This window comes from Ambystoma mexicanum, chromosome 5q, assembly GCF_040938575.1.
Source record: "Ambystoma mexicanum isolate Mex_15411 chromosome 5q, UKY_AmexF1_1, whole genome shotgun sequence".
In the NCBI taxonomy this organism is placed as follows: Eukaryota; Metazoa; Chordata; class Amphibia; order Caudata; family Ambystomatidae; genus Ambystoma; species Ambystoma mexicanum.
This window is the reverse complement of record NC_090933.1, coordinates 851,790,754-851,814,358: the sequence shown is the minus strand read 5'-3', so window position 1 is coordinate 851,814,358 and position 23,605 is coordinate 851,790,754. Positions and strand designations below refer to the sequence as shown.

The window sequence follows — 23,605 nt, the reverse complement described above, 5'->3', positions numbered from 1 at the left end:
CCTGGGTCTCCTTCATATAAGCCATATAAAGGACGAACAAAAAGGGGGCCACTGAACTTGAGGAAAGAAATGTATACATGATGAACGGGAACATCAAAGGCGACATTTCTCCTGAGAAAACCTGGAGAAGCACGAATCAAACTTCAACAATAGATTACTTCTTCATTTCAGATAGCCTACAACAACGAGCCATGTCCCTGAACATCACAGTTGATTCAAATAGTGACCACAGTCAACTAAAATTATCACTAAAAATGACAAACATCAAGAAACCTCAACAATGGAATAACCAAGTTGTCGCTGAACCTAATAGATCACGGCTAAAGATAAATCCTCAAGATGTTAAGATTCTGACAGAGTCTTATGAGAAATATGCAAAAAATGCCACAGAAAAGAAGCTTGAATACAACTGTCTTCTAGAGCAGTTTATGACTATAAATAAAGGAGGGATAAGACCATCTTTCAAACCGAAACACTACTTTGATAAACAAGTTCTCGAAAGAAAACAACAACTTCGTAAAGAACTAAGGCAGCACAAAAACTTAAAAGCCGAATATCAAATACAGGCGATTAAAATCAGTAAACAAAAATATATAAACTGGCAAATATCCCATAAAGCAATTATGTGTCAAAATGATAGTGAATCAATGCTTGCCAGCCTCAACAATAAAAACTCTTCTGAGTTTTGGAAATTAATAAACAGCATTGATTGCAATCAAGACTCAATTCAAATATCTATGGTGTGTGAAAAAGACTGGATTAAACACTATAATACAGTTTACGAGAAAAACAGCACCACCATTGACCCTCCAATGCCTCAGCTCTCAAAATGGGATCTTCAGTTCGACAGAGAGGACATACTATCGAGCATCAAACAAAGCTCCTCCTCCAGGGCGCCAGGTCCTGATGGCCTAACAAATTTCACACTCAAACAAAATCCTGAAGAATGGGCCAATTTTCTATAAAAACTATTTGCCGCCATCGCCAATGAAGGAAATATACCATCTAGCTGGAAAACTGCGATCATCATTCCAATTTACAAAAAAGGCAACAGGGCTGAACCGAAAAACTACAGGCCAATTGCCTTATTGGATGTGTTGGGAAAAATATTTGCAATTCAACTGCAGAAACAACTTCTCAAGTGGATTCAAGAATCTAACCGTGTGGACTCCCGTCAAGCAGGCTTTGTTAAGGGCGTAGGCTGTGGCCTGAATCTCCTTTTGTTGAATATACTCAAAATGGATGCAATACAAAGAAATAAAAAAATATATCTGGCATTTGTGGACCTGTCACAAGCATTTGACAGCATTGACAGAGAATTACTCTGGAAGAAAATGTCCTAGTGAAAATGCCCAAGCAGCCTACTCCTAGCAATAAAAGCATTACAAACCAACACCGAGATAACAATAAGACTGGACAAAAGGGGAACTTTATCAACTCCAATAAAAACATACCGAGGAGTAAAACAAGGGTGTCCCCTGGCCTCGATTATCTTTAATCTCTTCATCTCAGACCTTGGCGACGCATACAAAAACGCAAACACCTTCTCGCCAAAAATTAATGGAAAAGAAGTCCATTGGCTACTGTATGTGGACGATCTAGTTCTCCCGGACTTGACCCCCAATAGGTCTGCAACATAAACTTGACATTCTAGCCCAATACATCCGCCTAAATGGCCTCCAAGTGAACACGAAAAAATCAGAAATTCTGATATTGCAAGACTTGCATAAGAACAAAGATCTTGTTGGAAAGAAAAGGTTCACTTGGAAAATGGGCGAAGACACGATTCAACAAAAAACACAATCAATGCACCTAGGTATGCTTTTTGAGTTCAAACATCAATGACGCCCCATGGGTGGAAAAAGTCAAATCTAAATGCAGGCAACTGACAGCGAAAGCCTGCATTATAAATATGAAATATGGGAAACATTCACTAATACCAGCTTTGACTTTCTACAAAATGAAAGTCATCCTGGCCCTAATTCATGGAGCTGATTGCGCCTTTGGATGTCCTGCGGAAGTCTGGCCCTCACTGGAACACTCTTTTTGGTCCAAGGTTTTGCAGTTACCTCCAGGAGTTCCAACCACCTGTATAAGATTTGAGCTCAGCCTCCTATCCATTAATGGGAGAATTATGTGGAATATGTTAAATGAATATCGCAAGGCCAGAGCTGAGAAGCCACAACTACAATACAACGGGCCTCATTACAACTCAGGCGGTAAGGGGTTTACGGCGGCGTAAACAGCGCCGACCCTTACCGCCTGATTCCGAGGTCCCTTAGCGCCATGGAGGTTTTAACACCTGCTTTTAGCAGGTGTTAAAATCCATGGCGCCAAGGGACCTTGATGTTAATTACGCCACCGTAATTTACGGTGGCGTAATTAACGCCTTCGCCACTCCCATTATGCCCTATGGGGCAAAAATGGGAATGGGGAAGGGTAAATGGGGATTGGGGACTTACCGCCCCGCCGACCTCGGAATGGGGCGGTAAGTCCGCCAACCACCATGGCGTAAACGTAGTTTACGCCATGGTGGTAAAGGTACGACCCAGGCGGTAACTTACCGCCTGGGTCGTAATGAGGCCCAACATCTTAAAAGATCTAGCCAAAGAGTCTGGCGACACTGTCCTCCTAATGTGGGCCCATCGTTGTGAAAAAATCCTCAGCGACATAGGAGCAGACGAAAATATGCTCCGAGAAAATCCAAATAAGGTCAAATCATTGCTTTGGACCCAAGATTGGATCGACACTGGCGATACGTGCAAAAAACATAGAATCATGAAGCTGATGCCTATGGGATCATGCCTTATCTTCAAAAATTCCCAGACAAAAATTGAAAAGCAATTTTCATGAAATATCGCCTCAACCAATTGCCCACTCGAGAAAATTTGAGCATATGGAAAGATGCCGGCCTAAAGTCCCAAATGTGTCGCCTTTGTGATAATGACATCGAAACCTTGAAACATCTAACATTAACATGCCCTAAGTTGATACATGAACGCACAAAGCACCTAGGAAGTTTCATTTTAGCAAGACCAACGATGTCCATTGAAAACTGGTGGAAACAACTTTCTCAAGATTCGGACCGTAGTCTAACATTCGAGCTAACCTTTTTTCTGGAAGCTATGGTGGAACAACTTTTAAAGGCAGAAGCGAACCTAGAATCCAACAGCCAAAGACATTAAAAATGGCTAAATCATGTAGCGTATGCTGAACTAAGTGCCAGCTCTTACCGGGTTCTGGAAAATATGTTATGGACTTCATTTTCAACATGTGGTTGTTGCTTAACTATCTTGAAAAATGGTTCCTGCAGGGCTTCTGGTGCAGGGTAGATGATGGCCCTACGTTTGCTTCTGCCTTTTCTCAAGCTGTTATTCAGATTTTGTTTCATTCTTGTTTTTCTGCAACTTACTTTTTTAAAGGTTTGTAACAAACCAATAAAAAAAAAATAATAATAAATAAAATAAAAAAAAGGGGCCAGGGCACATCCTTGCTTGATGCCCTTAGAAGTCAAGATCTTTTCTGTTACATCACCTCCTTTGGAGACCAGAATTTGAATTGAGGTATTGGTGTAAAGTTCTTGGATGGCTTCAAGCAAATCTTCTGGACATTTCCATTTTTTTAGCTTGGCCCAGAGCAGTTCTCTACTAATTCCATCAAAGGCCTGTTCGAGATCATTGAAACCAAGGTACATGTTCCTTTTGGTTTCCAATGCATGTAGTTTTAACATATTAAGGAGGAATAAATTCAGGGAAGTGCCAACGCCACTCATGAATGCCGTTTGGCGTTTGTCCAAGACTCCTGTCCTTAGAACGTAGTTCACCCAATGTTATGAAGAATTCTCAGAAATGTTTTAGGACTTTAATTTTTATCCTGGAGAAAGAGACCTTTTCCCACACTCTCTCATGTATTATTATTTGATTTGAACTCTGCATCTTTTGGTTTTGGAATCTGACAAACACCAAAAGGCATCTTTTTACATTGTGACACACAGCACCTTCACTGCAATGGCACAGGGAAGTCCTTTAGATTTCCCAAAGTTTTAAATACCTTCTCTTGGATAAACTATTTCCAAGAGCAGTAAGTGAAATGGACTTTACTTACCTATTGTAACTTTGTAGACACAGCACACACTATCTCACAGAGTGCTGGAGGAGTTACTTAGTATCCCCTTTGTCTACTTTCTCATGTAACTTTTTTATGTTACTCATTGTACAAATAATGGCTGGTGGCAGTGGTTTACTTTTTCCTACCATTGTGTGTTTTTACCATGGGCTGCGTTCGCAGCTGCAGTATAGCACCAATGGGTGCCCATTTTGTCAAAATGGCCCGGTCTTCTTTTTTCACCATTTCTTGTTGTAAAGGTCCTTCTTCAGATTTACCCTGTGCGCCAAACTAGGTTTGGTCCCTTTGTTCGTTTGGTCTTTGGCGGGATTCACTGGTGAAGCCTGCCTCTGGTTCCAGCAGGTCTGGAAGGGCAGGAAGCGAGGGAGGTTCACGAAACTTCCTGTGCTTAATTCCTACACCCTGAAGTTACTTCAATCACAAGGACATTAATGGAAAGGAAAGGTTTAGGGAAGGAAAAAGATTAACCAGTTTCTCAGTATATGCGAGGACAACTAAATCTTCCAATGAAATCTAGATAAACCTTTCCCAGCAGTTACAGTATACACTAAGCTACCACCAATGAGGGACAAACAGTATGAAAGTCAATGGACTAGAAGAGTCTTGAGCGAGCCAGGACAGCCAAAGTCAATTGGGACACAGTCTATGGATCTGTTGCACTTCTTAGATCAAAGTCTTGCACAAAGTTAGAGAGTTTGTAGAAAATCACTTGTAGGGTCACAAGCTGTTAAGCCTGTGAAAAGAGTTCGGATCAACTCTACAATGTCAGCCAATGCAGTTCCCAACTGAGAAAAGCACAGCTAAAAGGCAATAAAAAGGTAAGGACCCCAAACAGTAGCTCTGGTTTGAAGAAGAGTGGTCAGACCCTTGTTCCTGAGCATCAGTCGTGGAGACAAGAGGGAGGGCGTCTGGAGAGCTCCTGCGGCGGTACTTGGGAGGTCGTCGGCAGCTACGGGCTCTTTCGGTTCAGCGGCACTTTGCGGTTTCAGCACTTAGCAAACAGCACCGTTGTGAATCTTGGATACCAGTTGGACTATTGGTCCCTCGGTCCTGCACTCGGGTGAGGGGACTCTGGACCTGGAGGTCCTGCTTCGGGATGGTCCGTGGCAGTCTCCTGGAGCTTCTAGCCAGACTCGTTTTGCGACAGACGTTTCACTCAACTACGGACCCCCAACCCCTGGCATTGGGTTCTTACAACAACAAAGAAGCACATCCAGTCGGGTATGGTGGTCCAGTGGAGTTAGTCTCCGGGTTAGTTGGTCCCACTAAGCCAAGGGGAGAAGTCGTTCTATCCAGAGCTTCTCTGTTGAGGTGAAGAAAAAAAAAAAAAAAAAGTTCAGCACAGCAGCAGGGCTTCACTGGGCATTTAAAAGTTCCAGGAGTTTGCAGCAAGCTTCGTTCACGGTTTCTTTGTCAGGTGTTTCTCCCAGTGGTCGACTCTGCCTGTAGTCCAAAGACCCTTGCCTTTTAAGCAGGTTTATTTCATTCGTGCACAACCTAGGCTGTCAATCACACAGCAGGGTGGCTGCCCTGAAAGGACTAGTTGCATTCAGGCATTCCTAGAGACAAAGCACAGGGGAGTTTCGGGACCCTTCCAACAGCCTGTCCTTCCAGACACTCTGGAGCCAGAGGCGGGCTTCAGGGCTGATGCCTGCCAAAGGCAAGACAAACAAAGGGCTCAAACCTGTCTCAACGCACACAGTAAAACCCAAGAAAGACCCCACAAACAGAAAGTGGTGAAAAAGAAGACCTCCTTGATTGGTACCGTTTCCCGCGCTGCGCTCAGTCGCTATAGCATATCTGGGGGAACTTTTTGTATGCCCCTCCACTTAACAAATTCACCAGCCGCCCTGGCCCTGCGACTGTTCTGGGAGCAGGATGGGGAAGAGCCCAGGGACTGGGCTAGGAGTGATATGAGGGAGCCCAGAGACTGATGTGAGCAGGTGGGGGGAGCCCTGGACTATACTGGGAGTAGGGTGCAGCGACAGAGGGTGTGGGGGGGACAGCCTGCCCACATTCTGTTTGGGGGGGGGGGGCAGGCCACCAGGCCAAAAGATTTTGAAGACCTCTAGAACTGCTCTAGAGTGATATGAAAATAATTGGTTATTCTATACATATAGATATATAAATATATATAATTAGGTAAGATGTATCATAATCAGCAAACAATTGAAAACCAAGCAATAATTGACATGTTATGTTATTTTGCATTTGTATAGTGCCTTATGTATCATTGGTATGATCTCAAGGCGCTGGTAGGTTGAACGCCCTAGGGAACCGCAGTTCAAGTCAGGAAAGAGAAAGAGAAAGAGAGAGAGAGTCGTAAAATGCATGGGCGCACCAGGTATGTGTGCAGCTGGTGTGGTTGTTGCATGATAGCTGCTTCATATCGCTAGGTGTGGTGCTGAGGAGATCAGTTGAATGTGTTCAGTCTGGAGGGGGGACGAGTTTTGGCTGTGTTAGGCCAGAGGAGACGCCTAAACTAGCCAGTATGTGCTAGCTAGCTGTGTTTTATTAAGATGATGGGTAGTTTGATGAGTCATATCAGTATGAGAACAGCTTTACTGAATGTGTCATAGTACTGCTGTGTGGTTTATAGTGATTTTTTCGAATGCCATTATCTCGAAAACATTTCGTCGAAAGTTTTTTCCAAATGTTTATTTATTAATTTTTTTAGTGGGGGGGGGGGTTCCCCCCAAACCCGTTTTTTTTAACACTTTTTTTTAACTTACAAAACCCCCAAAAAACATATTAAATGAAAAAAAAAATACATTCGAAAAATAGAATTTGGACGAAATGTTTGAGATAATTGCATTTTGAAAAAATGCATTCGAAAAATGACTGGATCCCCTGCTGTGTTTTAGTTGAATGATGGTGTATAGGAGAGAGTAAGCGTAGTAGTGTGATATTGTGGTAATTAGTCAAGTGTATGCAACCAGGCACACGCAATGATGTTGGCAATACCTTCTAAATTCAACTCCAATACAATTACACTATTGGGGCACACTTTCCAAGTTGAATTTTAACACAGTGATGCTAATAGGGCCCTCTTTGTAGATTCAACATTAACATAGTGACGCTATTAGGCACGCTTTATAAGTTTAGCTTTAACACAGTGACGCTATTAGGGCACACTTTCTAGATTGTAGGTTAGTGGTTTACCTGACATTTAACATGCTAACATACACAGTTATGTCTAAGTGTAGCACTTGCTGACCTTCACAATCCTATCTAGATGCGACGCAGGCTAATGTCCACAAATCTATGAGCATATCATAGTGTCAAAAGACTTATAGAATGAATACAATTCAAAGATAAGTAAAATACAACTGTTAGAATAACTCAGAATATTCTATTTCAGGAATAAAATGAAGTTACAGTCCTACATAAGCAGCTAAGCACAATTCAGAGCTTATGATTACTTTTCAGAAAATCATTCTAATGTAAGTAATAATTATCCAGTGATTTCTAGAGTAGTAGAAACAGTACAAACGTAAGTAATAACTTTGGGATACTTTTCAGAAGGGTCTTATACACTTCAAAGTTTAGTAAGAACTTTGAGACACTTTTGTTTCAGATCCTTATGACGGAAACAACACCAACACAAGATATGTTACTAGAGCAATCTTTTCACAGAGCACAGGCTTGAACAGTCCTTCCCCATCTAGTTCTGAGTCACTTTCAGGTTCTGAATGGAGGTCAAAAGGCAGACACAAGCTGTAGAAAAGTTAAGCGTTCCTGTTGAAATCTTCTGTAAGCAGTAACAAACAGTTTTTGTGAAGAAAAGGGGTCTGGGACATCAGAGAAGTCTCTCTGAATGCACCCTAGCGTTAGGCCTGGGCGAACTCCCAATCCCACAAATCACCACCCTAGTAACACAGAAGCAGCAGAATGACCAGAGGTAAGCATTCCCAGGAGTTCCCACAGTACCAGAAGTGTGAAGAGGAAGCTTGACGCCGTCACGATGCAGCAGCTGTAGACCCGGTCGTCTGTTCCTTGGTCGTGGTGACGCAAGGCGGGACACTGGAAGGAATTTCACAGCAGCAGTCAATAGAGAGGGACTCCAGCAAAGGAATCTTCATGCCCCAATGCAGATCTGTGGTTTTGGAGGATTTTCTAGGACACCAGATGAAGAACGGTTACAGCCCGATAGATTCTTCTCGGCTGCTGGTTCCAGCATTTTGATGGGGGACTTTGACAAGTCGAATCCTGATTCTGGAGGTGCAGCAGGAGTCAAAAGTTTACGGAGGATGCATTGTTCAGAAGACGATGCACTGCACATGGGTTGGAGGTCCCAGGGTACTGGCAGTTTGCAGTCCAGGAAGGTCGCAGCATGCCATGGGATGGCTTGTCTTGCAGGTCTACTTAAGGCTGATTAGTCCCACCGGCCCAAAGGAGGGAGGCGTCCTCCTCAGCGCTCCCCTGACCCTTGGCTGGAGGAGTCATGCAGCAGTGGTTACCCAGGAGACATCTCTGGTGGTCTGGAAGTGGCTGTGGATGTCTTCCCTCTCCTTCATCGGTTCTTCTGTTCTAGTGGTCAGCTTGTCTTCAGCTCCAAGATCCAGCCCATTTATCCAGGAACCCAGCCTATCAGCACTCATGCTACATTCTAACTATGGGTGGGGAGTTAGAAATTGTTCCAGGCAGGAATGCCAGAAGACAAAGGGCTGCAGAGTTTCAGACTCCTCCCTCGTTCCCTGTCTTCAAAGACAATGTGGAGCCTCGGCGGGATACACAAAGGAGTCCCACCAAAGACAAAAATCAAACTAGGATGGCAATAGAAGGACTAAGAAAGTACAAGCACACTAAAAATGATGAAAAAAGAAAGAAGCCACCATTCTAGAAGAATGGTGGCCCTTCTGTGTATTAACATGGCTGGGTTGACAGCCTGCGAGTACAAATCACACAAAAGGTATGCTTGTCATTAACAGAAATGTTATAGGAGCAGTGAGAAAGGGGATAGCATGCAACCCTGCAGCACTCCACATAAGGTGGTGTGTGCTGATCTCACACGATAAAATGTAAGAAGGATAAAAAGGTATCCCTCTACCCTTGGGAACTGGGTGTTGCCACAAGGAAAATACAGCAGGAAGCCCAAAGGGCTCCCAGCAACACTGCACAAAAAGGTGCTTTGAAAGGAAATGACAGATGACAGACACTTGGAGGCAAACATGACCCCAATGTAAAAGTATAAAAAGAGATACAAAAAGTTCTCACAAACACAATAAAAGACAGTCACTCAGAAGATGGTCAAAAAAAAAAAATGCAGGAGTCCAGCAAAATGTGCTGGGGATCTCAGAGGTAAAGGACATTTGGCGTAGAAATGACAAATCTCCCTAACAGACGCCTCTCCCAATTCAAGTATCTAATTAAAAAGGTTTGAGACCAGGATTGGTAAACTAGTCTGGCAAGGAGAAAAATCAAGACTAACATTGGCTTTCAGACCTGTATAAAGACTGCAAAGAAGGGGCAGGTAGTACCACCATAAGATTAGATAGGAAGGTCATCCATTAAAGCCTTTTCAACCGAGTGAAACCCATGAAGGCTCATTCAAGCAAGATATGTTTGCAAACATATTTCAGAAAGGGCCAGAATCACTTGTTGCACGATGCCCCGACGTGGCAGAATAACAGCTTTCAAGTAGACTCGAAGTATACGTACTGGGGATTACAGAAATGAAGTAACGTTCCTCTACTGGGTAGACGAGTGCCCCCAGACGAGTGCCCCAAAGCAAAAACCAAACAACGTGCACACTACAAAAGATGCACATTTCTGAAGATGACCTGCTGGTCATGAAGTGAAAATCAGAAAAATCACTGTTAGGGAGAATGTTCATTTCTGTGCCAATTCCCTTTGACCTTCCAGACCCCCAGCTCTTTTGCTGGACTTTCAAATATTTACTGCTGAGTGAGTGGGACCTTTCCCTTACTCACTCTTGTGTGTTCCAGACTATGGGCCTCATTACGAGTATGCCAGTCTGGAATTAATGTGCCAGTAATTATGTCTACCTGCACACTTTCCGGACCGGCATACTCAAGTTTGCCAGTGGGGAGCCTGATTTATCTCCAGCCAGGGGCTGGTCAGTCAGGCACACCCCCGGGAAAAAACAGATGGTATTAGTGGCACTGGTAATACCGGCTATTCCCCCCATGGAGTCCTATAGTACTCCATGGAATGAGGAATTCCCACCCTTCCTGCCACTTGTAGTCTGAGGATAATTCCAGCGGACCAAGTGGTGGGAATGGTATTACCATTTGGTGGTATCCTGCCGGATTTACCAAACTTATAATGAGGCCCTATGATTTTCTATATTCTGTACTGTGCATTGTGACACAGAGCACCTTTTGTTCAGTGCCAATGAGAAATCCCTTGGACTTCTCTTAATGTTTAACTAGATTTTCTTGGGTGAACTACTGTTCCCAAGAATAGTAAGATGACCCCTGTCTCACTAACCTTTACTTTATGGGTCCAGCACACACCACCCTACGTGAAGTGCTGGGGTGGTGTGGTAAGGGGTTACATAGCAATTCTTTTAACCCATTCCTCATGTAACATTTTGTTACACTGACTCACTTGAATGGCTGGTGGCAGTGTTTTCTTTTTTACTACCTAGTGACATGTATCTGCAGGCTGATACCTAATTTCTTCTAGGCTTAGTTTGCATCAGGTTTGAGTCCTTTGTGTATTATGCCTTTGGGAGTCTTCAGCCCTGAAGCCAGCCCAGGCTCCAGTGTCTGGAAAGGCAGGAAGTGAGGGAAGGTCCTGAAACTTCCCTCTCCTTTGTCTCTAGGTGTGTCCGAGTGAAACCAGTTCCAATTGGCCAGCTGGCTGTCCTGGTGGACAGCCACCCTGCTGTGTGATTGACAGCCTAGGGCTGTGAATAAATGGGAACTTGCATAAAAAACAAGGTTTTTGGGACTAAGAGCAGAGTCAACCACTGGAGGACAACTTTCAAAGCAGAAGACGAGAGAAGACCACAGCAGCACTCTCCTGGACCGCAAAGTGCCAGATGAAGCCCTGCAGCTGTGCTGACCCCGTTTTCAAATCTACAGGGAAGACCTGTAAAGGACGACTTCCTCCCTTAGGCTGGTGGGACCAACTAGCCTCAAGACATGCTACCCGACTTGCTGTGACTTTCCAAGGCTGCAGAAGCCCAATACCCAGGGAACCTCGACCACCTGTGAGTGCATTGTCTTCCAAAGTACGAATACGGCCAGATCTTCGTGGGCATCCCGAGGACCCTACAGAAGTAATACATCTGTAGCCATAGTCCGCTCACTAGAGTCCAGGACCGAGGGATCAAGTCAATCCTAACCAGAGCTTTTCGTTGCATTACTGCCGAGATGCCCGAGTGCTGCCACAGGAGCCCACCAGATATCCTCCCTTTCATCACCACTACCAAGGAACAGGAACATGGGTCTACTGCATTACATTGTAAAGGCAACCAGCTGGAACAACTTCTTCATTTCAAAAGGTACTGTGGGGTATTTTATCCTTTTACCATTTGGGGTGCTTCCTATCTTTAGGGGTGCGATTTAACCCTACACTAAGTTGACCTCAATTTACCTGCATTGGTCTTCCAGCTTGTGCTTTCCAAAGGTGACTCCTCTTGAGTTTCTGTGATTTTTCTTTTGAACACAGACTATTTAACCCCTTAAGTGCCAAGAAAAGCTATCTTGTCCTTAGCATTACCTTTGTGCTGCCAAGGACGAGACAGCTCGTCCTTTTTGGCACGTTCTTTTGTACTATCCCTGCATAGCAGGGATCGCACAAAAGTGAGATCCAACCCAGGGCTATGTGAGGAGGAGATTCCTCCTCACGTCCCGGGGGTTGGATTTCCTTAAGTTTCACGTCAGCACACGTAATGCGTGCCCATGTGAAACAAAGTAATTCTCACTGCAGCAGCCTTTTCGGCTGCCGCAGTGAAAACAGAAGGTAAGTTTCCTTCTTTTTCTCCCTCGATTTGCAGCATTGTGCCGTTCAGATCGAGGCACGCAGAGTGCTCGATCTGTGCCCGCTCGACTTGTGGACAGTCAACCCATATGAGGGACAACCACCCAAGGCCAGGGACATCACACCCCCACCCTGGAGCGCTGGCTAAGCAGCATTACAGGATTCTCCTCGGAGAAGGGATGGGCCCCTCCTTGGCTCCCTGGGACTGCCGTTGGACTTGTGGACGGTCGACACTTTTTCTGCCTAGGTCGGTGCACCCACAAATGTGAGGTACCGTTTCCGTCGTGCCACATGTGGGAACGCAGGAAGGTAGGACATGTGTTGTCGGTGTGTTTCGGTGGGTGGGCAGAGGGAAATGTCAGAAAATGTGCTTTTTTCCACCAGATTTCTATGCCGGGGATTAGGAGTAATACATACTGGGGAGATTCGCACAAGTCAGACCTCTGTGGATTCCCACGGGTGTCTTCTTTTCGGAAATACATGGGTAGGGTGACCAGATGTCCCGGTTTTCCTGGGACAGTCTGGGGAAATCACCTTCCGTCCCGGGGTCCCAGGAGTTTTTTCATTTTAGAAACCCTGTCCGGGGTTTTCATGGCTGGGTGGCTACATTAATTAAAATCTAATTATTTTTCACAACTCTTACAGAAATTTGAAGTTGGAGGTTTGCTTCGAACCCATAACCTTTCAGGTACAAGTCTCAACACTTATTGACTGTACCACAGAGACTGACATGGAAATCGTTATACAGCAAGCCATGTAATATCGATCAGAGCGAACGCTTGTTTTGAATTAACATGCCAGGATTCACAGACAAAACTGCACAAATGAGATCATATACAGTTTATAGAAAGGTGAAGTGCTGGAAATATGGTTGGGTGGTGGTTGTGGGAGCGTGTTGGGGGCGGGGCGGTAATTGGTGGGCTGCGATGGGGTAGTGCCTCTTATGTTGTTGGTCGTCCCGGTTCTTCGTTTTGGAAATCTGGTCACCCTATGCATGGGGTTCCCCGTTTTCCTTGGTGGCTGCGACACACCAGGCACAAATATGTAGGTTGTCCACAAGAGCAAATTCCCGCAAAATCTGCTCTGCCGAAACACTTTGGATTACCAGTGGTTTAGCCTTTTCCCTTTGCACCCAGGTAGGTGCATCAACACATGTGAGGTACAGTTTTCGTCGGGACACCAGTGGGAGCGCGGGAAGATAGGACATTTGTTGTGTTTGCATGGTTTTCATAACGTTTTCGAACATTTGCTGCTGCACCTTGTCACACAAACCTTTCCCCAAATGTGAACTACATTTAGTCGCTGCTTTTGGCCCTATACACTTTTGTAACCTGCACAAGTCACCTACCCTTCAAAAGGTCTGCTTGTGTTCTTTCAAAAAATGTATGCATGACATTCCTCACCACATTTGTTTTCCTTACTTACACATGCTAAGTACATCTGTTTAGGCCGTAAGCAAAAAAAACCTGTGTACCATGGCTCCGTTTTTGGCTTGCGATATTGCTTGTTTTGTGAAACATTACAAAAAATGTGTGATTTCCTAACTGGAAGAGTCGGGGGGGAATGTAGCGGGTCATTGCTTTTCTCAAAATTCAAAGAAGCCATTTCCTTACCGGGCCAACTATGTCCACCCACATACCTTTGTATCTCTCATTTTCCCAATTTTTACCAAAACTATGGAATTTTTCCCTACATAGTTGTTGCCTGACAGGTGCAAATCACCCCTTCCTAAACTTGGAATTTTGCCTACTTTTCAGAAATGTATACCTTTCTGCCTTCCCATTCAGCTTTCCTACCCGCCTCTTCCATTCCGTCGACGCATTTCCTATTGGAAAAAAAGGCAAAAATGACCTACGTCACAAAACGGCTGGTAACCATATCAAAATATTTTTTTTTTGGTTTCCACTTAACCTGTTCTTGAAAGCCTGGAAAATGGCGAATTCAGCACAGCAAACCATTTGTTCCTAGCTCTTACAAGGAAAAAACCACAGGCTTCTTTGTTCATCATTTGATTGGCGTTTTCTGGAAAAAAAACTAAATTTGCTCCCTTGTTGGTTATTTTCTCTCACACCCCTACAGCAAACTAGGATTATGACGTTATGATTGCCTACATGTGGGAATAAAAGGGACCAAGATATCTCATGTAACAAAAAAGTTTCAAGGGTTTAAATAGCGAAATACCAAAATTACCAAAAATGGCCTTGGCACTGGGGGGAGGCCTTGGCAGTTAAGGGGTTAAGAACATATTTCTAAGAACAAGAGCATCAGAACTTTGACTTTGCCCATTGACTTTGGCTGTCCTGGCTCCCTAAAGGCCTCCTTCTGAACCTATTGGCTTTGGCAGTGCTTATTCCCTCACAGGCTTTAAATGTTGAACACTTTAATGCTGGGATAATAGACTGCCTGCATTCCTTTGGGAGAATCTAACTGTTCTTATAACCTATCAGTCTGTTCTGATCTAACCCTAACCTTTCCTTCCTTGAAAACTCAATATTGCAAAGGTGATACTTTATAAATGCTTTACTGACCTAAAATGACGTCACCTCCGGGTGCTGGAACATGTGTAACATATGAATTACTCACCTGCTTTATTGTTTACTTTTTTAATTGAATCCAACTTGAGATTAATATTACAGCTAATCACTGCTTTTAAAGAATGCTTTAAATATCTGTCTATACATAATTTATTACATAACTAAGTGTGTTAGTGTTTAATTGGATACTTGCGTTTACTGATTTCATTGTACAGCTCTACAGCTCACATTACCCTCTTAAAATGAGCCTGGCTGCCCAGTCACACTACCAACTTGCGTAGTACAGGCCTATATTAAAAAGTGGTTACCTAATACTAAGAGTTAAGTCTTGTGTAGTCCCACACCAGTTGGACAGCACTAATTCTTACCGAACAATCACATAGTGAGATGAGTTTGGAAAAGAAGATGGATTTCATGGTGCGTAATGCAGCACATTAACAACTGAACAGAAAGTGCATGTTGATGGTGTAACACTGCTTACCAAATGTCACTGAAAGAATCAAACACACAAATAGCCAATCCACATCATGCAGTCTAGTGTTGCGAAGCAAAGAAAGAAAGTCACCACAGTCCCATCTTTTTAGTGCTTTTTCCTTTCCCATCTGTGACAGGGTCAAAGGATCAGACAAACATGCAAAATGTTAAAGGGTCCGATTTATGGAATTATTTGTGATGAAAATAGGGTACTTGCGTGCCAAACTTCGCGCAAATCCACATTCGTCGAGTCATGGAATCAAATGCGCTGTACTTTTCCTGGACTTGCGAGGAGTTTGCGCAGGCTCGGCACATCTCTGCGAGCCATCGAGAGCCTTGCGTGAGACTCCACACAGAGTGGCCGTGGCTTGTGCAGAGGGTTGGAAAGGGTGCAAGAAACCAAAAATGGGGACGAACTTGCAAAAAAGTGGGAGTTCTGAGGGACTCATGGATTCGATCGTGCAACCTCTCGGCTGGGAAATGACCACACAAGTCCTTCATACTATCTGCCACCTGAAGATAGGCGCAAGTACACTTGCACGTAGGATTCACAGCGCAGAGGTGGGGTTGTATGTTGGATTTGGGGATGCGTGTACTCAACCAGTGTTCCGATCTAACTTAGAGGAGCGCGTCCGCAGTTTCGCAAGGTGCAGGAATGATTTATGGGGGTTTGCACACAGATTCCCTGAGTAATTACTGAGTTGTGATTTTTTATATGCATGTGGTCGGTGTGCCGGATATTGTTACACAGGACCCCGTGCAGTGTCCCCGAGATACATGCCTGCTTGCGGGGGACCACGCAATTTTTTGAAGGGTGCGTTGTAATGCTTGTGCGACAATGCGAGCCAGAATAACATGGCGTTGATGCGCAGCCATTTTTTAACACTTATCTCCCATCACAGTAATAAAACCTGCGTTTCCGCGGGCCTCACAGAATAAGCGAGTAGCAGCGAAAACAGAACAAGGTCACAAATATTATCCAAGTGGACTTACTGCGGAGAACAGTTATTGTATTGTCCAAAGAAGGACGAATTTAGAAAGGGAGTCAGAGCACACGGCAGGTGCATGATAAGGGGTCTGGGAATGAATGAGATAGAGAGGGGTGCTGGGTTTTTCCACTTTATGTCCCTTCGACTTGTGATCTGCTCGAGGGCAAAACACAACCGAGAAGGGCGGGGAAATGCTCCCATAAAGGAGAGCACATTGCTTGGCTAAAGTTAATTTAGAATCTGGACCCCCCGGGTGATGCAGTCTCCCTGAAAGGGAGGACGCTCCGCTTCAGACCCAGTTAGACGCAGTGATCTCTTTGCCTACCTGCTGAGGGACTAAGCAGTGTTGTGGTGGCCAAGATGAAGTTTTCTTCTGCCTCATACTCAACAGTGAGGTTCTCTATATTCTAATTCTTATATATCCAAGTGCATGTTTGTTTGTGTATACATATTGTTTGAATAAAGGGCCTATAACGAGCCTTTTGTTTTATGATATTATATAGTTTATGTGTGTTTTTCTTTGCTCGTCTGAGTCCAATCACTTGTTTTTGCTAAGCGGGTTGGGGAGACGCAAGAGTTAGTGCTACCCCCATATGGCCAAACAGACGCAAAACATGCATGTATTCACGGCCGGATGAGCACACAAAGGTAGTTTTTCGGGCTGTTTTTGCTTTGCGTGTCGGGGGCGTTCCGGCCACGACTTGCGATTATGTTTACTTGGTGCTGTAAATTCCCTGAATACGCAGGGTATGCATTTTTCGTTCTGCGTGCAGGCTCACGCAGTGTCCTGCTCGGCACGCAGCCCTTGCAAGATTTCTATGCACATATCCATGAATCGGGTCCTTAGTATTTTATTTTGTAACTTGTACAGTGACAGGGCAAAATAAATAGGATAGTCAAAAAGTACAATTGTGTTAGGATAAGTCCGGTGCCTTTAAATGACTAGAACTGCAGGGTAGCAAATATCTAAGTGGTTCCCTTCCATTTCCAAGGTTCCCGTGCCAGGTAGCCAGTGAAAATGTGCAGCAAAATCTGTTACTAAAGGTTTCGGATTTCCGAGTGCCCAGTGCATTTGCATTTGCCTTCAGCATTTTATCAGCCTTCAGTAAGTAGCACTGGCTTAAATGAGAAACCACCTCTTTTTTCACCTTTTCCCGCTTGTCTAGGTCTTGTTGGTCACTGTTTTCTTTCTACTTGGAAGATACCCTGTCCTGCAGCTTGAGCCACTCTGTTTTCCATAGACTGCCTCTGCTTTGGGAGACGGCAGCGCCCACCTGAAACATGTAACATAAAACCCAATTACATGGTCAGGCGAGGGAATCTACCAAGGAGTGGCACTTTAAACTCCTTAAATGGCAGAATATGAATGGTTCTCTGTTCTTCACCTCCCTGGCAGAGGGCTTTGGAGCAGACTGTACTCCCACCAGGTTCCAGGTGAATCCTTCAAGGATCCAAAGATGAATCAACTAAGGGCAGAGTACCTGTAGTAACCAAAAGGGGATTGAGGGTGGGACAAGGCACACGCCAGCTGAGCGCCTCTCCGGTAGGAAGTTCAGGTAAGCATTAGTACAATATACAATAGATTAAAGGTTCCAGTAACTTTTAAGCTATTTACATGGCAGACAACAAATCCACCGGCTATTCTCGAACTCCAGTTCTGGTCCTCAATTGACAAATTTGAAGAAAACATTTAAACTCAATCACTCATCAACATTCTCCTGAGCTGTCAGTAGCGTACGAGCATCAACATTGTAAGCATTCATAAATGGCCAGCTGACAAGACAACATTCAGCAAAGTTCAACAGCCTCCTCTGTCCCCTCCCCAACATTTAATAGGAATAAGCCACAATTGACTAGCCCTCGTGAGGGCTCCAATCATGGCTGCTGTGTGAAAGTCTTTTGACTGGTGATTTCACACCCACAGTGCCTTCTCTACAGAAGTGAGGAGGGGACACACGAAACGTGGCGGCCTGAAAATTAGCAACATGGTGACTCTTCACTTTCTGGTCAGTTCCTCCAGAGTCACTCTGGCCTTTCTGCATCAAAAGTGCTCTGGCCATTTCCACCCTTTAATAAACATAGATGCAAAGATGTTTACAAGAGTCTTGGAAAATCATAAAGCTCTCATGAAGTTACAGAATACCATTTGAATTTCAGGCTACTTTTGGCAAAAATGTGGTTCATACACAAACTTTGGCTGTAGTGGGATCTCCTTCCCACCCCCCGCACAAAGATGATGTGGCTTCATAAGGTCTGGGATATGGTAGTGAGGTGAGGGAAAAATATGACATACAATATACAACTTGAGTGACTTTTATGCAATATGGTTACCCTTCCTGAACTGAAAATATTGTTTAAGTTTACAGTGTCCAACAAGACATGAGAAATAATTGTAGGGGTGAGTGGGGGCAAAAGCAACAGATACTTGCTTCTGAGTGTTTATTATTTTTTGACATGTTAAGTATACATTTATTATTATTGGCACTACAATCTGCAATACGATTGGTTGAAAAACAACTAATAGGCACTCCAACGAGTACCATTTTAACCGCAGTCAGTTAAACTCAAAAGAGGCTGCATTTGTAGGATTGGGTGGTTAAGCCAACAAATCACCCAGTGGAAATTGAGTGAATATTAAATCACCAATTAGTCATTAAAAGTATAGTAATGCCGGAGCGTGAATCCAGGAGGGAGTGACGGTCTACAGGCAGGTGGTGACAGGACCCCAGGATCCCAGAAGCTCCAGGGAAAGCAGCAGTAGTGGCCTAGGTGGGGAGCCTGCAGCCCTCTCCACGAGAGGGGTGCAGAGAGGAGGCTAGATTGACAAGATGTCGAAGTCTAAAGGGAAAGGAGGACCACCGGGCGGTCAGGGGCAGTCATCCAAGCAGGAAGCCAGCTTGATCCAAATGTGGGCGACTGACAATCCGGCCCAAACAAGAGGAAAAGCAGCATCTGAGGCAGCAGGAGAAGGCTCGCAATCCCCCCACACAGGGGTCACAGGGTTCAGGGAACTGCAAAATATATATATGTCTACTGTGCAGGAGCAGTTCTCACCGATGAGGGAGGACATGAGACAGGCGGTGCAGGAACTCCTGACAGATGTAGCGAAACTGGAGGGACGCACGGACACTGGAGATAATAGTTCAAAATGTGGAGGAAGAGGCACAACAGCACAGCGAGACGCAGGAACATCTGGTGGGGCTCACACACAACTTAGCGTTGCAGTGCGAGGACCTCAAAAATCAGCCTCGTAGGGCGAACATCCGCATTAAATATATGGTGGAGTCGGTGGAAGATAAGGATCTCAAGAAGGCGGTGCAGGAAGTTTTCAAATATATACTGGCAGTGGAAGAGGCAGATGAGATCAGAATTGACAGAGTGCACCAGGTTGGCCCGAAGAGAACGGGAGAGCCAGGGGAGTGCCCTAGAGACATATTAGTGGCCATGTCCTCTTATACACAAAAGGAGGAGATATTGCGAAAGGCCGATGGATGGACCACGTCAGGATGAATGGTGTGGAAATCCAGTTGTTCCAAGACCTGGCTCTGGTCATGTTGCAGAAAAGAAGGGCTATGTGACCTGTGGTCAAAGAGCTAATCTCGAGGAAGATCAGATATAAATGGACATTTCCGTTTGGCCTCCTGTTCTCGTGGGAGGGGAGGCAAAGAAGAGTGACTTCGTGTGAAGAAGGTCTTCAGGTGATGGGTGTGCAAGAGGAAGCCTAGGACTTTGGGGACCGCCGGCCTAGGGAGGAGTTTATAAGGAAGCCATGGGAGTGGAAAACCGTGCAGCAGAAGAGGAAACAGTCGGGTGGAGGGAAGCGCTGACAGCAGGGTGTTGTCCCAGCTTGATATGTTCAAACGGACCAGCCGGGGAGGGGGTGGCGCTGGAAGAACAGGCAAGTAGCAGGCTCAATGGATTGACAGCTTTGCGACTCGGAGGGGGGGGGGCGTACCAACTGGAATAGTACACCCACAGAGGTAATGCAGGGTTTAGGACTCCCCAGGAAGTTTCACCCAAGTTAACAAAGGTCCAGGAGCGATGGGCCGAGCGCCCTAGCAACCCTAGGTCCCTGGGCCCTCCTCGGGCTTGTTGTTATTGTTGGGGTAGTTCTTAGTTGGGGAGGAGGGGGGGGGGATCAGAGGAGGTGGAGGGATGGTAGGAAGATCAAGTTTGGCAGGCTGGGGGGCTGGGGCTTTGTTCTATGGGATGGTCCCGACCATGGGGAAGTTGAGAATTCTTTCATTTAATGTCCGGGGGCTGAATACTCCCGTAAAAAGGAAGAAATTGGAGCACATGCTCAGAAGGGAAAGAGGGGACATTTTAATGCTCCAAGAGATCCACATTAGACTCCGGGACAAGGCTAAACTGCGCTTAAAAGGGTTTAACCTGGTAGGGCAATCCAATGCAACTGACAAAAAGGTGGGGGTCTCGATAGCGGTCCACGAAAGTAGGAACTCGCAGACCCACGGTATCATGGTGGACAGGGCTGGCCGGTACGCATTTGCTAATGCCACAATCGATGGCCTCCGTCTTACCCTGGCTTCCATCTACGCAACAAACTCGAGACGGTTTCTTTAGAGAGACATTGGGGAAACTGGAGGAGTTCGTTAGTGGGGAGATAGTTTTGGGTGGGGTTCTGAACTTAGCCTGGCACCCAGCAACAGACAGGAGTTCGGGAGGTAACCAGAAGCAGGGGGCTCCCTCAAGGTCCCTCCGTCAGATGATGACCAGCTTGGCTCTTAGAGATGTATGGCGTGAGCTTAAAGACCAGAAAAGGGGAAACACGCATTTCTCTCATGTTTATAATTCTGTCGAGAATGGACTACTTTTGGGTTTCGGTGGGCCTGTTGTGGGAGGTACAGGGAATGGAAATGGGGCCAATCTCGCTGTCGGACCACGCTCCCTTATGGTTGGAGGTTAAGACGTCAAGCAGGAATAAGGGAATGTGTAGGTGGAGACTCCCCAGGAGGTACTCCATGATCCCATTATGGGGGACGCTATTGGGGAAAGGATCCAAGAATACTTTGCCTTCAATGACACAGGTGATGTAAGGCCGGGATGAGTTGGGGGAGGCCTTTAAGGCGGTCATTAGAGGGCTCTTTATAGCCATGAAGGCGTAGCAGGACAAGCTGAGATACCAGTGGGAAAGGGAGCTTGAAAGTAGGTTTATGGATATACAAGGGGAAATCTTAAAGAACCTCACTCGAAGTTTGAGGAGGGCTCTAAGACATGTGCAGGGGCAGTTGGATGTGCTACGCTCAAAAAAGGCGGAGCTGAGTTTGCTCCGTCTCAGGCATCGGTATTACATAAAGTCCAGTAAGGATGACAAACTTCTTGATATGAAATTGCGAGCCAAACAACAGGACCTCACGAACAGGGTAGTATGGAATGCACAGAGAGAGAAGCTTACCCGAACCAGTGACATAGGGAAGGTGTTTAGAAGCTTTTACCAGGGTTTATATTCCTCAGGGAGCCCGAGTGGGACTGACCAAGATTCTTATCTGGGAACTCTGCCCATACCGCAAATCTCGGAAGAAGAAGAAAAGGAGACTCTGGAAGTGGACATTAGGGAAGAGGAGGTGAGGGAAGCAATTGCAGGGCTCCAGATGAACAAGGCTCCAGGGCCGGATGGGTTCAGTGCCTCATTTTATAATAAATATGCTGAGGCTCTGACCCCGTTTCTAGCAAGGTTGTTCAACTCATTCCGTGAAGAGGGGAATTTGACTCCGACTATGAATGAGGCTAAGGTTCTTGTGTTCCAAAAGTCGTCCCTGCCTGGGATTTATCGCCCAATAACCCTGATTAATTTAGACTCTAAAATGTATAAAAAAATTCTCGCTGCAAGGCTGTCCCCCGCTTCTCCCCAAGCTGATAAATAAAGGCCAGTCAGGGTTTATTCCAGGCAGGCAAACTCATGACAATCTGAGGTGCATAATTCACCTGGCGGAGAAAGTTGGAGTCGAGCAAACCCCGGCAATCCTTCTTGCACTCAATGCTGAAAAGGCATTTGACCGGGTGGAGTGGTCTTTCCTGTTTCGTACTCTATCCTGCATGGGGCTTGGGGACAATTTCCTGCGTATGATTAGGCCCAATTATAACTCTTCCTCCATTAGAATCGCCATAAATGGGCGGTCACGGGCAGAGTGGATCTTACAAGGGGCACTAAACAACGGTGCCCGTTGTCACCCCTACTGTACGCGATATTCCTCGAGCCTTGATTTACTAGGATCAGGGAATCGGCAGAAATTGAGGGGATCGAAATGGCTGGCATGCAGCACAGGGTGGTTGCGTATGCGGATGACATGATGGTTGCCATCACCGACCCGGATCGCAATCTCCCAGTGGTAATTCAAGAACTTGAGAAATTTGGGGCGATCTCCGGTCTGAATATCAACGGGAATAAATCAGAAATCCTAGCCCTTGCAGGGGATACAGGGGTGGTCTAACGGGTGGCAGCCTCCTTGGGCTTAAAGATCGCAGATAAAGGGGTTAAATATCTCAGCATTTCCCTAACTGGCAGGGTATACCAGTAGTACGGGGGGGAACTATCCAGCATTATTGGAGAGAATTAAGAGGGATTTGGACAGGTGGAACCGCTGGTGATCTCTTGGTGGGGGAAGAATTGCCACGGTGAAGATGTCCATTCTCCCAAAACTACTGTACTCTTTCCAGGCTATCCCGATCAGAGTCCCCAAATCTTTCTTCAGGGCACTCACGAAGGCGGTTCTCACCTTTATATGGAAGAAGAAGTCCCCAAGGGTAGCTAGTGCGGTTCCAATGGCCCCAATCTTAGAGGGGGGGTATGGCTCTCCTGCACTTTTTCAGATACTATCAGGCGGCACAACTGTGGCTACTGAGGGAATGGTTGGGTGAGAAGCAACAAAAGGTGTGGGCCGAGCAAGACAGGGCGGTGGTGAGATCTCCGCTGAGGGAGTTGCTATGGAGGGGGGGGGGCAGTATAGGCACCCAAACCTGCGTATCAGCGAAGTAATGATGGCCACGCTTGACGTATGGGACAACCTAACACGTAAAGGCACATTGACGGGGGTGCCAGGCTCGTTCACCCCAATGTTCGGGAATCCAGAATTTCCTCTGGGGATGGAAAAGGGGTCATATCTGAAATGGGAAAAAGCGGGGTGTTCAAAAATAGGAGAAATGATGCAGTATCAAGAGGTAATCCCTTTTGAGGTTTGCAAGAGCAGCCTTGGCCTTAAGGACACAGATAGATACAAATATGAGCAGCTCAGGCACTGGCTAATCACCCCTTCAGTCCGGCAGGCGGCAACAAGAGAACTTACTTCTTTTGAAAAGTTTACGCTGACGGATTCTGGTTCCAAGAAGCTTGTATCGGCTCTCTATAGGCACATTAATGTGCAGGGGGAAGAGGTTAAATGGAACTACATGGTAAGGTGGGAACAAACGCTGGGAGAACCCATCAGTGACCCGCAGTGGGAGGACCTGTGGGGAAACATTCCGAAACTAACCCGCTCGGTTCAAATGAGGGAGATGTGGGTAAAGGTGGTGATT

At 45.6% G+C, this 23,605-nt stretch overlaps 1 protein-coding gene across 3 annotated transcripts in view; it reads right to left on the bottom strand.

The window, feature by feature from the left end:
- OTUD6B (OTU deubiquitinase 6B) overlaps nucleotides 1-23,605 on the bottom strand; it is a 379,632-nt gene that overhangs the window by 196,124 nt on the left and 159,903 nt on the right. The gene's annotated exons all lie outside the window — the stretch shown is intronic.